This window comes from Cloeon dipterum, chromosome X, assembly GCF_949628265.1.
Source record: "Cloeon dipterum chromosome X, ieCloDipt1.1, whole genome shotgun sequence".
Classification (NCBI taxonomy): domain Eukaryota; kingdom Metazoa; phylum Arthropoda; class Insecta; order Ephemeroptera; family Baetidae; genus Cloeon; species Cloeon dipterum.
In genome coordinates this window covers 542,029-558,534 of record NC_088790.1, presented here as the reverse complement: position 1 = coordinate 558,534, position 16,506 = coordinate 542,029, and positions in this window count along the sequence as shown.

Here is a 16,506-nt window from a genome sequence, read left to right as displayed (position 1 = left end):
CATTAATAATTGTTCCGCACCGATATGTATTGACGTGAACTTTCGGGCGCCCACAGGGGAGAGCGGAGGGAGAAACTCAGGTATCAATAAAGGCAACGCAAGAACCTCCCCCTCACGAGCACACGACCCGCTCGCACCAACGCATTCGCTCTCCTGACGGCACGCGAGCAAGAGGGTAACTCTCTAGCTCCCCCGTTAATCCCTCTGGGTAGCCACGCCGTGTACTGTCGCCGCCAACTACAATAAACTGGTATGGTATAGTAACTGGGCATTTTCCCTTCTTGTCCACCCTGCACCCTGTAAAGTCTACTTTGGCCACAGAAGAACAAACTCTGACCTCGTGATAGGGAGAAGGCGCGCCGGCAGGGCCGACTGCGCCCATTCGGCGGCCCTGCCCCGCGTCGCTGACAGTATTCCATCAATATTCGAAAGATTGGTCTGTTCTAATCACGGGAATCGATAGTTTTGGTCAAACATTCTTGGTATTCCATCAATCTTCGAAAGTTTGGTTGGTTCTAATAACGGGAATCGATAGTTTTTGTCAAACATTCTTAGAATTCCATCAATATTCGAAAGATTGGTCTGTTTTAATCACGGGAATCGATAGTTTTGGTCAAACATTCTTGGTATTCCATCAATCTTCCAAATATTATTTGGTCGATTGAAAGGAAATCGATAACTTTGGTTAAACAATTTCGGAATTCGATCATTCTTCGAAAGATTATTCGGTCCTATAAAAGGAAATCGATAGTTTTTGTCAAACATTCTTGGTATTCCATCAATCTTCGAAAGTTTGGTCGGTTCTAAAAACGGGAATCGATAGTTTTGGTCAACCATTCTTGGACTTCCATCAATTTTCGAAAGATTGGTCTATTCTAATCACGAGAATCGATAGATTTGGTCAAACATTCTTAATATTCCATCAATCTTCGAAGGTTTGGTAGGTAATAATAACGGGAATCGATAGTTTTGGTCAAACATTCTTAGAATTCTATCAATCTTCGAAATATTATTCGGTCAATTGAAAGGAAATCGATAACTTTGGTTAAACATTTTCGGAATTCTATCAACCTTCCAAAGATTATTCGGTCCTATAAAATTAAATCGATAGTTTTGTTAAACATTCTTGGTATTCCATCAATCTTCGAAAGTTATGTTGGTTCTAAAAACGGGAATCGATAGTTTTGATCAAACATTCTTGGTATTTCATCAATCATCGAAGGTTTGGTCGGTTCTAATAACGAGAATCGATAGTTTTGGTAAAAAATTCTTGGAATTCCATCAATCTTCGAAAGATTATTCGGTCCTATAAAAGGAAATCGATAGTTTTGGTCAAACAACCTTGGTATTCCATCAATCTTCGAAGGTTTGGTCGGTTCTAATAACGGAAATTGATAGTTTTGGTAAAACATTCTTGGTATTCCATCAATCTTCGAAGGTTTGGTCGGTTCTAATAACGGGAATCAAAAGTTTTGGTCAATTATTCTTAGAATTCTATCAATCTTCGAAATATTATTCGGTCGATTGAAAGGAAATCGATAACTTTGGTTAAACATTTTCGGAATTCGATCAATCTTCGAAAGATTATTCGGTCCTATAAAAGGAAATCGATAGTTTTGGTCAAAAATTCTTGGTATTCCATCAATCTTCGAAGGTTTGGTCGGTTCTAAAAACGGTAATCGATAGTTTTGGTCAAACATTCTTAGAATTCAATCAATCTTCGAAATATTATTCGGTAAATTGTTAGGAAATCGATAACTTTGGTTTAACTTTCTCAGAATTCTATCAATCTTCGAAAGATTATTTGGTCCAATAAAAGGAAATCGATAGTTTTTATCAAACATTCTTGATATTCCATCAATATTCGAAAGTTTGGTCTGTTCTAATCACGGGAATCAATAGTTTTGGTCAAACATTCTTAATATTCCATCAATCTTCGAAGGTTTGGTAGGTACTAATAACGGGAATCGATAGTTTTGGTCTAACATTCTTAGAATTCTATCAATCTTCGAAAGATTATTCGGTCCTATAAAATTAAATCGATAGTTTTTTTAAACATTCTTGGTATTCCATTAATTTTCGAAAGATTATTTGGTCCTATAAAAGGAAATCGATAGTTTTGGTCAAACATTCTTGGTATTCCATCAATCTTCGAAAGTTATGTCGGTTCTAAAAACGGGAATCGATAGTTTTGGTCAACCATTCTTAGACTTTCATCAATTTTCGAAAGAATTGTCTGTTCTAATCACGGGAATCGATAATTTTGATCAAACATTCTTGGTATTTCATCAATCATCGAAGGTTTGGTCGGTTCTAATAACGGGAATCGATAGTTTTGGTAAAAAATTCTTGGAATTCCATCAATCTTCGAAAGATTATTCGGTCCTATTAAAGGAAATCGATAGTTTTGGTCAAACATTCTTAGAATTCTATCAATCTTCGAAATATTATTCGGTCAATTGAAAGGAAATCGATAACTTTGGTTAAACGTTCTCAGAATTCTATCAATCTTCGAAAGATTATTCGGTCCTATAAAAGGAAATCGATAGTTTTGTTAAAAATTCTTAGTATTCCATTAATTTTCGAAAGATTATTTGGTCCTATAAAAGGAAATCGATAGTTTTGGTCAAACATTCTTGGTATTCCATCAATCTTCGAAAGTTTGGTCGGTTCTAAAAACGGAAATCGATAGTTTTGGTCAACCATTCTTGGACTTCCATCAATTTTCGAAAGATTGGTCTATTCTAATCACGATAATCGATAGCTTTGGTCAAACATTCTTAGAATTCCTTCAATTTTTGGAAAGAATTGTCTGTTCTAATCACGGGAATCGATAATTTTGATCAAACATTCTTGGTATTTCATCAATCTTCGAAGGTTTGGTCGGTTCTAATAACGGGAATCGATAGTTTTGGTAAAAAATTCTTGGAATTCCACCAATCTTCGCAAGTTTATTGGGTGTTATAAAAGGAAATCCATAGTTTTGGTCAAACATTCTTGGACTTCCATTAATTTTCGAAAGATTGGTCGGTTCTAATAACGGGAATCGATAGTTTTTGTCAAACATTCTTAGAATTCCATCAATATTCGAAATATTATTCGGTCGATTGAAAGGAAATCGATAAATTTGGTTAAACAATTTCGGAATTCGATCAATCTTCGAAAGATTATCCGTTCCTATAAAAGGAAATCGATAGTTTTGGTGAAACATTCTTGGAATTTCATCAATCTTCGAAAGATTGTTTTGTTTTAAGAAAGCGAATCGATATTTCTGATCTGTAACTCTTGGTATTCGTTCAATCTTCGAAAGATTATTTGGTCCTATAAAAGGAAATCGATAGTTTTGATCAAACATTCTTGGTATTCCATCAATATTCGAAAGATTGGTCTGTTCTAATCACGGGAATCAATAGTTTTGGTCAAACATTCTTAATATTCCATCAATCTTCGAAGGTTTGGTAGGTACTAATAACGGGAATCGATAGTTTTGGTCAAACATTCTTAGAATTCTATCATTCTTCGAAATATTATTCGGTCAATTGAAAGGAAATCGATAACTTTGGTTAAACATTTTCGGAATTCGATCAATCTTCGAAAGATTATTCGGTCCTATAAAAGGAAATCGATAGTTTTGGTCAAACAACCTTGGTATTCCATCAATCTTCGAAGGTTTGGTCGGTTCTAATAACGGAAATTGATGGTTTTGGTCAAACATTCTTGGTATTCCATCAATCTTCGAAAGATTATTCGGTCGATAGAAAGGAAATCGATAACTTTGGTTAAACAATTTTGGAATTCGATCAATCTTCGAAAGATTATTCGGTCCTATAAAAGGAAATCGATAGTTTTGGTCAAACAACCTTGGAATTCCATCAATCTTCGAAGGTTTCGTCGGTTCTAATAACGGAAATTGATAGTTTTGGTAAAACATTCTTGGAATTCCATCAATCTTCGAAAGATTATTCGGTCCTATAAAAGGAAATCGATAGTTTTGGTGAAACATTCTTGGAATTTCATCAATCTTCGAAAGATTGTTTTGTTTTAAGAAAGCGAATCGATAGTTTTGATCAAACATTCTTGGTATTCCATCAATATTAGAAAGTTTGGTCTGTTCTAATCACGGGAATCAATAGTTTTGGTCAAACATTCTTAATATTCCATCAATCTTCGAAGGTTTGGTAGGTACTAATAACGGGAATCGATAGTTTTTGTCAAACATTCTTAGAATTCCATCAATATTCGAAAGATTGGTCTGTTCTAATCACGGGAATAGATAGTTTTGGTAAAACATTCTTGGTATTCCATCAATCTTCGAAATATTATTCGGTCCTATAAAAGGAAATCGATAGTTTTGATCAAACATTCTTAGAATTCAATCAATCTTCGAAATATTATTCGGTCAATTGAAAGGAAATCGATAACTTTGGTTTAACATTCTCAGAATTCTAACAATCTTCGAAAGATTATTCGGTCCTATAAAAGGAAATCGATAGTTTTGGTCAAACAACCTTGGTATTCCATCAATCTTCGAAGGTTTGGTCGGTTCTAATAACGGAAATTGATAGTTTTGGTCAAACATTCTTGGTATTCCATCAATCTTCGAAGGTTTGGTCGGTTCTAATAACGGGAATCAAAAGTTTTGGTCAATTATTCTTAGAATTCTATCAATCTTCGAAATATTATTCGGTCGATTGAAAGGAAATCGATAACTTTGGTTAAACAATTTCGGAATTCGATCAATCTTCGAAAGATTATTCGGTCCTATAAAAGGAAATCGATAGTTTTGGTCAAAAATTCTTGGTATTCCATCAATCTTCGAAGGTTTGGTCGGTTCTAAAAACGGTAATCGATAGTTTTGGTCAAACATTCTTAGAATTCAATCAATCTTCGAAATATTATTCGGTCAATTGTTAGGAAATCGATAACTTTGGTTTAACTTTCTCAGAATTCTATCAATCTTCGAAAGATTATTTGGTCCTATAAAAGGAAATCGATAGTTTTTATCAAACATTCTTGATATTCCATCAATATTCGAAAGTTTGGTCTGTTCTAATCACGGGAATCAATAGTTTTGGTCAAACATTCTTAATATTCCATCAATCTTCGAAGGTTTGGTAGGTACTAATAACGGGAATCGATAGTTTTGGTCAAACATTCTTAGAATTCTATCAATCTTCGAAAGATTATTCGGTCCTATAAAATTAAATCGATAGTATTGTTAAACATTCTTGGTATTCCATTAATTTTCGAAAGATTATTTGGTCCTATAAAAGGAAATCGATAGTTTTGGTCAAACATTCTTGGTATTCCATCAATCTTCGAAAGTTATGTCGGTTCTAAAAACGGGAATCGATAGTTTTGGTCAACCATTCTTGGACTTTCATCAATTTTCGAAAGAATTGTCTGTTCTAATCACGGGAATCGATAATTTTGATCAAACATTCTTGGTATTTCATCAATCATCGAAGGTTTGGTCGGTTCTAATAACGGGAATCGATAGTTTTGGTAAAAAATTCTTGGAATTCCATCAATCTTCGAAAGATTATTCGGTCCTATTAAAGGAAATCGATAGTTTTGGTCAAACATTCTTAGAATTCTATCAATCTTCGAAATATTATTCGGTCAATTGAAAGGAAATCGATAACTTTGGTTAAACATTCTCAGAATTCTATCAATCTTCGAAAGATTATTCGGTCCTATAAAAGGAAATCGATAGTTTTGTTAAAAATTCTTAGTATTCCATTAATTTTCGAAAGATTATTTGGTCCTATAAAAGGAAATCGATAGTTTTGGTCAAACATTCTTGGTATTCCATCAATCTTCGAAAGTTTGGTCGGTTCTAAAAACGGAAATCGATAGTTTTGGTCAACCATTCTTGGACTTCCATCAATTTTCGAAAGATTGGTCTATTCTAATCACGATAATCGATAGCTTTGGTCAAACATTCTTAGAATTCCTTCAATTTTTGGAAAGAATTGTCTGTTCTAATCACGGGAATCGATAATTTTGATCAAACATTCTTGGTATTTCATCAATCTTCGAAGGTTTGGTCGGTTCTAATAACGGGAATCGATAGTTTTGGTAAAAAATTCTTGGAATTCCACCAATCTTCGCAAGTTTATTGGGTGTTATAAAAGGAAATCCATAGTTTTGGTCAAACATTCTTGGACTTCCATTAATTTTCGAAAGATTGGTCGGTTCTAATAACGGGAATCGATAGTTTTTGTCAAACATTCTTAGAATTCCATCAATATTCGAAATATTATTCGGTCGATTGAAAGGAAATCGATAAATTTGGTTAAACAATTTCGGAATTCGATCAATCTTCGAAAGATTATCCGTTCCTATAAAAGGAAATCGATAGTTTTGGTGAAACATTCTTGGAATTTCATCAATCTTCGAAAGATTGTTTTGTTTTAAGAAAGCGAATCGATATTTCTGATCTGTAACTCTTGGTATTCGTTCAATCTTCGAAAGATTATTTGGTCCTATAAAAGGAAATCGATAGTTTTGATCAAACATTCTTGGTATTCCATCAATATTCGAAAGATTGGTCTGTTCTAATCACGGGAATCAATAGTTTTGGTCAAACATTCTTAATATTCCATCAATCTTCGAAGGTTTGGTAGGTACTAATAACGGGAATCGATAGTTTTGGTCAAACATTCTTAGAATTCTATCATTCTTCGAAATATTATTCGGTCAATTGAAAGGAAATCGATAACTTTGGTTAAACATTTTCGGAATTCGATCAATCTTCGAAAGATTATTCGGTCCTATAAAAGGAAATCGATAGTTTTGATCAAACATTCTTAGAATTCAATCAATCTTCGAAATATTATTCGGTCAATTGAAAGGAAATCGATAACTTTGGTTTAACATTCTCAGAATTCTAACAATCTTCGAAAGATTATTCGGTCCTATAAAAGGAAATCGATAGTTTTGGTCAAACAACCTTGGTATTCCATCAATCTTCGAAGGTTTCGTCGGTTCTAATAACGGAAATTGATAGTTTTGGTAAAAAATTCTTGGAATTCCATCAATCTTCGAAAGATTATTCGGTCCTATAAAAGGAAATCGATATTTTTGGTCAAACATTCTTAGAATTCTATCAATCTTCGAAATATTATTCGGTCAATTGAAAGGAAATCGATAACTTTGGTTAAACATTTTCGGAATTCGATCAATCTTCGAAAGATTATTCGGTCCTATAAAAGGAAATCGATAGTTTTGGTCAAACAACCTTGGTATTCCATCAATCTTCGAAGGTTTGGTCGGTTCTAATAACGGAAATTGATAGTTTTGGTCAAACATTCTTGGTATTCCATCAATCTTCGAAGGTTTGGTCGGTTCTAATAACGGGAATCAAAAGTTTTGGTCAATTATTCTTAGAATTCTATCAATCTTCGAAATATTATTCGGTCGATTGAAAGGAAATCGATAACTTTGGTTAAACAATTTCGGAATTCGATCAATCTTCGAAAGATTATTCGGTCCTATAAAAGGAAATCGATAGTTTTGGTCAAAAATTCTTGGTATTCCATCAATCTTCGAAGGTTTGGTCGGTTCTAAAAACGGTAATCGATAGTTTTGGTCAAACATTCTTAGAATTCAATCAATCTTCGAAATATTATTCGGTCAATTGTTAGGAAATCGATAACTTTGGTTTAACTTTCTCAGAATTCTATCAATCTTCGAAAGATTATTTGGTCCAATAAAAGGAAATCGATAGTTTTTATCAAACATTCTTGATATTCCATCAATATTCGAAAGTTTGGTCTGTTCTAATCACGGGAATCAATAGTTTTGGTCAAACATTCTTAATATTCCATCAATCTTCGAAGGTTTGGTAGGTACTAATAACGGGAATCGATAGTTTTGGTCAAACATTCTTAGAATTCTATCAATCTTCGAAAGATTATTCGGTCCTATAAAATTAAATCGATAGTTTTTTTAAACATTCTTGGTATTCCATTAATTTTCGAAAGATTATTTGGTCCTATAAAAGGAAATCGATAGTTTTGGTCAAACATTCTTGGTATTCCATCAATCTTCGAAAGATTATTCGGTCCTATAAAATTAAATCGATAGTTTTTTTAAACATTCTTGGTATTCCATTAATTTTCGAAAGATTATTTGGATCTATAAAAGGAAATCGATAGTTTTGGTCAAACATTCTTGGTATTCCATCAATCTTCGAAAGTTATGTCGGTTCTAAAAACGGGAATCGATAGTTTTGGTCAACCATTCTTAGACTTTCATCAATTTTCGAAAGAATTGTCTGTTCTAATCACGGGAATCGATAATTTTGATCAAACATTCTTGGTATTTCATCAATCATCGAAGGTTTGGTCGGTTCTAATAACGGGAATCGATAGTTTTGGTAAAAAATTCTTGGAATTCCATCAATCTTCGAAAGATTATTCGGTCCTATTAAAGGAAATCGATAGTTTTGGTCAAACATTCTTAGAATTCTATCAATCTTCGAAATATTATTCGGTCAATTGAAAGGAAATCGATAACTTTGGTTAAACATTCTCAGAATTCTATCAATCTTCGAAAGATTATTCGGTCCTATAAAAGGAAATCGATAGTTTTGGTCAAACATTCTTGATATTCCATCAATCTTCGAAAGTTTGGTCGGTTCTAAAAACGGAAATCGATAGTTTTGGTCAACCATTCTTGGACTTCCATCAATTTTCGAAAGATTGGTCTATTCTAATCACGATAATCGATAGCTTTGGTCAAACATTCTTAGAATTCCTTCAATTTTTGGAAAGAATTGTCTGTTCTAATCACGGGAATCGATAATTTTGATCAAACATTCTTGGTATTTCATCAATCTTCGAAGGTTTGGTCGGTTCTAATAACGGGAATCGATAGTTTTGGTAAAAAATTCTTGGAATTCCACCAATCTTCGCAAGTTTATTGGGTGTTATAAAAGGAAATCCATAGTTTTGGTCAAACATTCTTGGACTTCCATTAATTTTCGAAAGATTGGTCGGTTCTAATAACGGGAATCGATAGTTTTTGTCAAACATTCTTAGAATTCCATCAATATTCGAAATATTATTCGGTCGATTGAAAGGAAATCGATAAATTTGGTTAAACAATTTCGGAATTCGATCAATCTTCGAAAGATTATCCGTTCCTATAAAAGGAAATCGATAGTTTTGGTGAAACATTCTTGGAATTTCATCAATCTTCGAAAGATTGTTTTGTTTTAAGAAAGCGAATCGATATTTCTGATCTGTAACTCTTGGTATTCGTTCAATCTTCGAAAGATTATTTGGTCCTATAAAAGGAAATCGATAGTTTTGATCAAACATTCTTGGTATTCCATCAATATTCGAAAGATTGGTCTGTTCTAATCACGGGAATCAATAGTTTTGGTCAAACATTCTTAATATTCCATCAATCTTCGAAGGTTTGGTAGGTACTAATAACGGGAATCGATAGTTTTGGTCAAACATTCTTAGAATTCTATCATTCTTCGAAATATTATTCGGTCAATTGAAAGGAAATCGATAACTTTGGTTAAACATTTTCGGAATTCGATCAATCTTCGAAAGATTATTCGGTCCTATAAAAGGAAATCGATAGTTTTGGTCAAACAACCTTGGTATTCCATCAATCTTCGAAGGTTTGGTCGGTTCTAATAACGGAAATTGATGGTTTTGGTCAAACATTCTTGGTATTCCATCAATCTTCGAAAGATTATTCGGTCGATAGAAAGGAAATCGATAACTTTGGTTAAACAATTTTGAATGAAATATTTTATTAACACCAAGGTGTGCTACAGTACAATACAATATACACATACAACATAACAATAAACTTTTAAAGAACATTTATTTTTTAATCACTTGATCACAGAATTTGCTGCTTGCGCGAGACTTAAACAATTTTGGAATTCGATCAATCTTCGAAAGATTATTCGGTCCTATAAAAGGAAATCGATAGTTTTGGTGAAACATTCTTGGAATTTCATCAATCTTCGAAAGATTGTTTTGTTTTAAGAAAGCGAATCGATAGTTTTAATCAAACATTCTTGGTATTCCATCAATATTCGAAAGTTTGGTCTGTTCTAATCACGGGAATCAATAGTTTTGGTCAAACATTCTTAATATTCCATCAATCTTCGAAGGTTTGGTAGGTACTAATAACGGGAATCGATAGTTTTTGTCAAACATTCTTAGAATTCCATCAATATTCGAAAGATTGGTCTGTTCTAATCACGGGAATAGATAGTTTTGGTCAAACATTCTTGGTATTCCATCAATCTTCTAAATATTATTCGGTCCTATAAAAGGAAATCGATAGTTTTGATCAAACATTCTTAGAATTCAATCAATCTTCGAAATATTATTCGGTCAATTGAAAGGAAATCGATAACTTTGGTTTAACATTCTCAGAATTCTAACAATCTTCGAAAGATTATTCGGTCCTATAAAAGGAAATCGATAGTTTTGGTCAAACAACCTTGGTATTCCATCAATCTTCGAAGGTTTCGTCGGTTCTAATAACGGAAATTGATAGTTTTGGTAAAAAATTCTTGGAATTCCATCAATCTTCGAAAGATTATTCGGTCCTATAAAAGGAAATCGATATTTTTGGTCAAACATTCTTAGAATTCTATCAATCTTCGAAATATTATTCGGTCAATTGAAAGGAAATCGATAACTTTGGTTAAACATTTTCGGAATTCGATCAATCTTCGAAAGATTATTCGGTCCTATAAAAGGAAATCGATAGTTTTGGTCAAACAACCTTGGTATTCCATCAATCTTCGAAGGTTTGGTCGGTTCTAATAACGGAAATTGATAGTTTTGGTCAAACATTCTTGGTATTCCATCAATCTTCGAAGGTTTGGTCGGTTCTAATAACGGGAATCAAAAGTTTTGGTCAATTATTCTTAGAATTCTATCAATCTTCGAAATATTATTCGGTCGATTGAAAGGAAATCGATAACTTTGGTTAAACAATTTCGGAATTCGATCAATCTTCGAAAGATTATTCGGTCCTATAAAAGGAAATCGATAGTTTTGGTCAAAAATTCTTGGTATTCCATCAATCTTCGAAGGTTTGGTCGGTTCTAAAAACGGTAATCGATAGTTTTGGTCAAACATTCTTAGAATTCAATCAATCTTCGAAATATTATTCGGTCAATTGTTAGGAAATCGATAACTTTGGTTTAACTTTCTCAGAATTCTATCAATCTTCGAAAGATTATTTGGTCCAATAAAAGAAAATCGATAGTTTTTATCAAACATTCTTGATATTCCATCAATATTCGAAAGTTTGGTCTGTTCTAATCACGGGAATCGATAATTTTGATCAAACATTCTTGGTATTTCATCAATCTTCGAAGGTTTGGTCGATTCTAATAACGGGAATCGATAGTTTTGGTAATAAATTCTTGGAATTCCATCAATCTTCGAAAGATTATTCGGTCCTATTAAAGGAAATCGATAGTTTTGGTCAAACATTCTTAGAATTCTATCAATCTTCGAAATATTATTCGGTCAATTGAAAGGAAATCGATAACTTTGGTTAAACATTCTCAGAATTCTATCAATCTTCGAAAGATTATTCGGTCCTATAAAAGGAAATCGATAGTTTTGGTCAAACATTCTTGGTATTCTATCATTCTTCGAAATATTATTCGGTCAATTGAAAGGAAATCGATAACTTTGGTTAAACATTTTCGGAATTCGATCAATCTTCGAAAGATTATTCGGTCCTATAAAAGGAAATCGATAGTTTTGGTCAAACAACCTTGGTATTCCATCAATCTTCGAAGGTTTGGTCGGTTCTAATAACGGAAATTGATGGTTTTGGTCAAACATTCTTGGTATTCCATCAATCTTCGAAAGATTATTCGGTCGATAGAAAGGAAATCGATAACTTTGGTTAAACAATTTTGGAATTCGATCAATCTTCGAAAGATTATTCGGTCCTATAAAAGGAAATCGATAGTTTTGGTCAAACAACCTTGGAATTCCATCAATCTTCGAAGGTTTCGTCGGTTCTAATAACGGAAATTGATAGTTTTGGTAAAACATTCTTGGAATTCCATCAATCTTCGAAAGATTATTCGGTCCTATAAAAGGAAATCGATAGTTTTGGTGAAACATTCTTGGAATTTCATCAATCTTCGAAAGTTTGTTTTGTTTTAAGAAAGCGAATCGATAGTTTTGGTCAAACATTCTTAATATTCCATCAATCTTCGAAGGTTTGGTAGGTACTTATAACGGGAATCAATAGTTTTTGTCAAACATTCTTAGAATTCCATCAATATTCGAAAGATTGGTCTGTTCTAATCACGGGAATAGATAGTTTTGGTCAAACATTCTTGGTATTCCATGAATCTTCGAAATATTATTCGGTCCTATAAAAGGAAATCGATAGTTTTGATCAATCATTCTTAGAATTCAATCAATCTTCGAAATATTATTCGGTCAATTGAAAGGAAATCGATAACTTTGGTTTAACATTCTCAGAATTCTAACAATCTTCGAAAGATTATTCGGTCCTATAAAAGGAAATCGATAGTTTTGGTCAAACAACCTTGGTATTCCATCAATCTTCGAAGGTTTCGTCGGTTCTAATAACGGAAATTGATAGTTTTGGTAAAAAATTCTTGGAATTCCATCAATCTTCGAAAGATTATTCGGTCCTATAAAAGGAAATCGATAGTTTTGGTGAAACATTCTTGGACTTCCATTAATTTTCGAAAGATTGGTCGGTTCTAATAACGGGAATCGATAGTTTTTGTCAAACATTCTTAGAATTCCATCAATATTCAAAAGATTGGTCTGTTCTAATCACGGGAATCGATAGTTTTGGTCAAACATTCTTGGTATTCCATCAATCTTCGAAATATTATTCGGTCGATAGAAAGGAAATCGATAACTTTGGTTAAACAATTTTGGAATTCGATCAATCTTCGAAAGATTATTCGGTCCTATAAAAGGAAATCGATAGTTTTGGTCAAACAACCTTGGAATTCCATCAATCTTCGAAGGTTTGGTCGGTTCTAATAACGGAAATTGATAGTTTTGGTAAAACATTCTTGGAATTCTATCAATCTTCGAAAGATTATTCGGTCCTATAAAAGGAAATCGATAGTTTTGGTAAAACATTCTTGGAATTTCATCAATCTTCGAAAGATTGTTTTGTTTTAAGAAAGCGAATCGATAGTTTTGATCAAACATTCTTGGTATTCCATCAATATTCGAAAGTTTGGTCTGTTCTAATCACGGGAATCAATAGTTTTGGTCAAACATTCTTAATATTCCATCAATCTTCGAAGGTTTGGTAGGTACTAATTCAAATTCAAATTCAAATTCAAATTCAAAAAAATTTTATTCTGTTATGGTGAAATATTTACAGTTGCCATTTAGAATATGTCAAGTGTTTACTATAAACTAAAATCACTAAAATTACAATTAAAGTATTCAAATCTGTCATAAAAGCAGTGGGTAATCAAAAGTTTCTTTGTTGTATTTACAAAATTGTTGTAATTCCCAATTTGTCGAATTTGCTTTGGTAATTTATTATATACTCTTGGTATCATCACTTCAGGGCTTTGTGAGCACAGGATCATCGAGGTAGAGGGCACTACGAGTTCCTGCAGGTCAGCATTCATGCTGCGTGTTATGCGAGTATTCACTTCTGCGACATCACTCGTTCGCAAGATTTTTTCTGGGTGCTTTCGGACGTATTTTGCGCACTCGAGGACATAAAGGGAAAAAACAGGCAGAATTTCTAATTGACGAAACAGTGGACGGCAGGATTCAATTTCTTGGCCTGGTCTACGTTTTCTTCTCTTCTTTGCCATCGTCCTCAATATCCTCTTTTGTGAGACGAGTACGTCACTCAGATGGGTTGATGCTCCCCAGACAATCAAAGAGTAGAGGATGTGACTCTGAACGTGCGCAAAGTAGACTTGCCGCATAATTTTATCTGTTACTCTATCTTGCATTTTTACAAAAAGGAAAGTAGCACTCCGGAGTTTAACACAAACTTGGTCGCACTGTTCCTTCCAGTTCATTGTGTCGGAGAGAATTACTCCGAGTACCTTGCTTTGGGATGCTACTTCGACCCTTTTTTCACCGATGTACACTTCTGGCTGCAAAATCTTCCTTGTTTGTGCTGTGTGTACTTGAAGAATCTTGGTTTTTTCAGCATTCAACCTTAAGCCATTGGCCTTAGCGAATTGGCAAACTTTGTCGTTCACTTCGTTTGTCAGTTGGTTTACGCTTTCGTAGGTTGCTGCTCTGGTGGTTATTGACAGGTCATCAGCGTAGAGAGCAAGGCTGCAAGCAACGGATTCCAGTGAAAGATCATTCTCATACATTGTAAAACCAAGAGGTCCAAGCACTGTTCCCTGAGGAACACCAACAGAGCATATGACGGATTCAGAGTTGACTAGCATATTCGTTCGAGATTTCTCATCAAGAGTACTGAGCTGAACTATTTGTCTGCGAGAGACTAGGAATGATTCCACCCACATCACAGCCGATTCACCCAATCCGTATTTCCTTAACTTTTGGGCCAAAATTCTGGGCACGAGACACCCGAACGCATTGGAATAGTCGTAGAGTAACAAGTTTATTTTTTCCCTCTTTTCCATTGATGAATAGATTCCAGAGACAATGTCGATGAGTGCTGTAGTTGTGCTTTTCCCCTTCCGAAAGCCATGCTGGTGTGAAGATAGTGTCCCGTTCTCCTCAAGGAAGTAATCAAGTCTTAAAAGAAAGCATTTCTCAACCACCTTGGAAACGGAGGATGTAAGCGCGATCGGCCTGTAACTACTCGCATCAGACTTTTCACCCTTGTTCTTATACACAGGTTTAATGATGGACAGCTTCAATATATCTGGAAAATGACCTTCAGTAAAGGAAGCATTAATAATATTACTTATCGGACACGCAACATAGTGGGAAATCTTTTTTAAGACCTCCATAGATATTCCGTCAAACCCAGAAGACTTCTTTGATGGGAATTTTCTTAAAATCATTAATATTTCGTCTGGCGAGGATAACATTTCATTTAGCGAGAAGTTGCTTTCGCACTGCTCAATAGACTCCAGACCCTCTATGATCATATCTTCATTTATGTCAGGAGTAGGTTCAACAAATTTCAGGTTCAAGTAATTAGCGATTGACTTCAAATCATTTCCATGCGGGCCCTTTTCAATGACGATATCTTTCACACTTGATGTCTTTTCTGGGCGAGAGCAGTTTTCATTGACAATCTTCCACGCTGCTGCGGATTTATTGTCCGATTTGTTAATGAACTCGTCATTCCTCTTCCTGATCTCATCATTTATAAGGTAGCCAACATACGTCTTCAGCTGTTTATACTCGCGTTCAAGCTCTAGTAGGTTTCCGGATTTTATCAGTTCAGTCTTGGTATTTTTCGCATCTCTCTTCTCTTGCCTCAGTTTTCTTCTCAGCTGTTCTCCTAGCTCACGCAGCTCCATCTTTCTGTTTCTTGTAAAAGCAGACAGAGATATTTTCTCTTTTTGATTTGCTCTTTTTATCACCTTCTTGAGCGGAAAGGAATATTCAAAGATATTGGACAGTTTTTCAATGAAAGTTTTACATTTATCATCACAAAGATCTTCTTGGTAGACATTTCTCCAGTCTTCTTCGCCGAGCAGAGAGAGAAACGTATCCCAATTGTCATCACAGTAGTTTCGAGCAAATCTAAACGAGTCTCGAGATTGCTCAACCGGAACGTCTAGAGCACATAAGACCACCTTGTGATCAGAGAAAACGACGTCTTGAACGGAGCAGTAGCTGTGACAGTCCATCGAAGTATATATGTGGTCGATCAGTGTGCTGCTGGATCCAGTTACTCGAGTAGGGTTTTCATTGTTAACAAGGCGCATTTCATACGAGCTCATACATTCATGTAGTTTCTTGCTGTTGCTGTCTGGGCTCAGAGCATTGATGTTCAGATCACCGAGCAAAATAATTTCCCTTCCAGCGGCCGCATTTCTTTCAATCAAGTCATCTAGGTTTTCGAAGAAATTGTCTAGGCATTTATTATTTTTCTCATTGCTGGGACGATACACAGTTAATATGCGCAGGTTGAGGTTTTTCACCTTCAGGTCACAGCCTGCCGTCTCAAATTCGGTCTCACATGACTGGGTAGAAATCTTTGTGCATTTCCAGTCGACGTTGTTAGATGCCAAAATCATGACTCCTCCTCGGTTACCTTTCTTTCTGCTGAAAGACGATACCAGCTTGTAGCCCTTGATGCTAAAATGTTTTACTTCTAATGGACAGAGCCAGTGCTCATTCAGTGCGATTATATGTGGCTTGTTGCCACTAAGACTGTTGACGTACTCCTCGAAAAGGGTGAACTTACATGAGGTAGTGATGCCTTGAATATTGAGAAGAACTAGTCGCAGTTTTTGAAAATTCATATTTTGCTTTGGATTGTTAGCAGAAAATCTTTGTTTTGCAGGTTGTTCACAAACATCTTCATTTT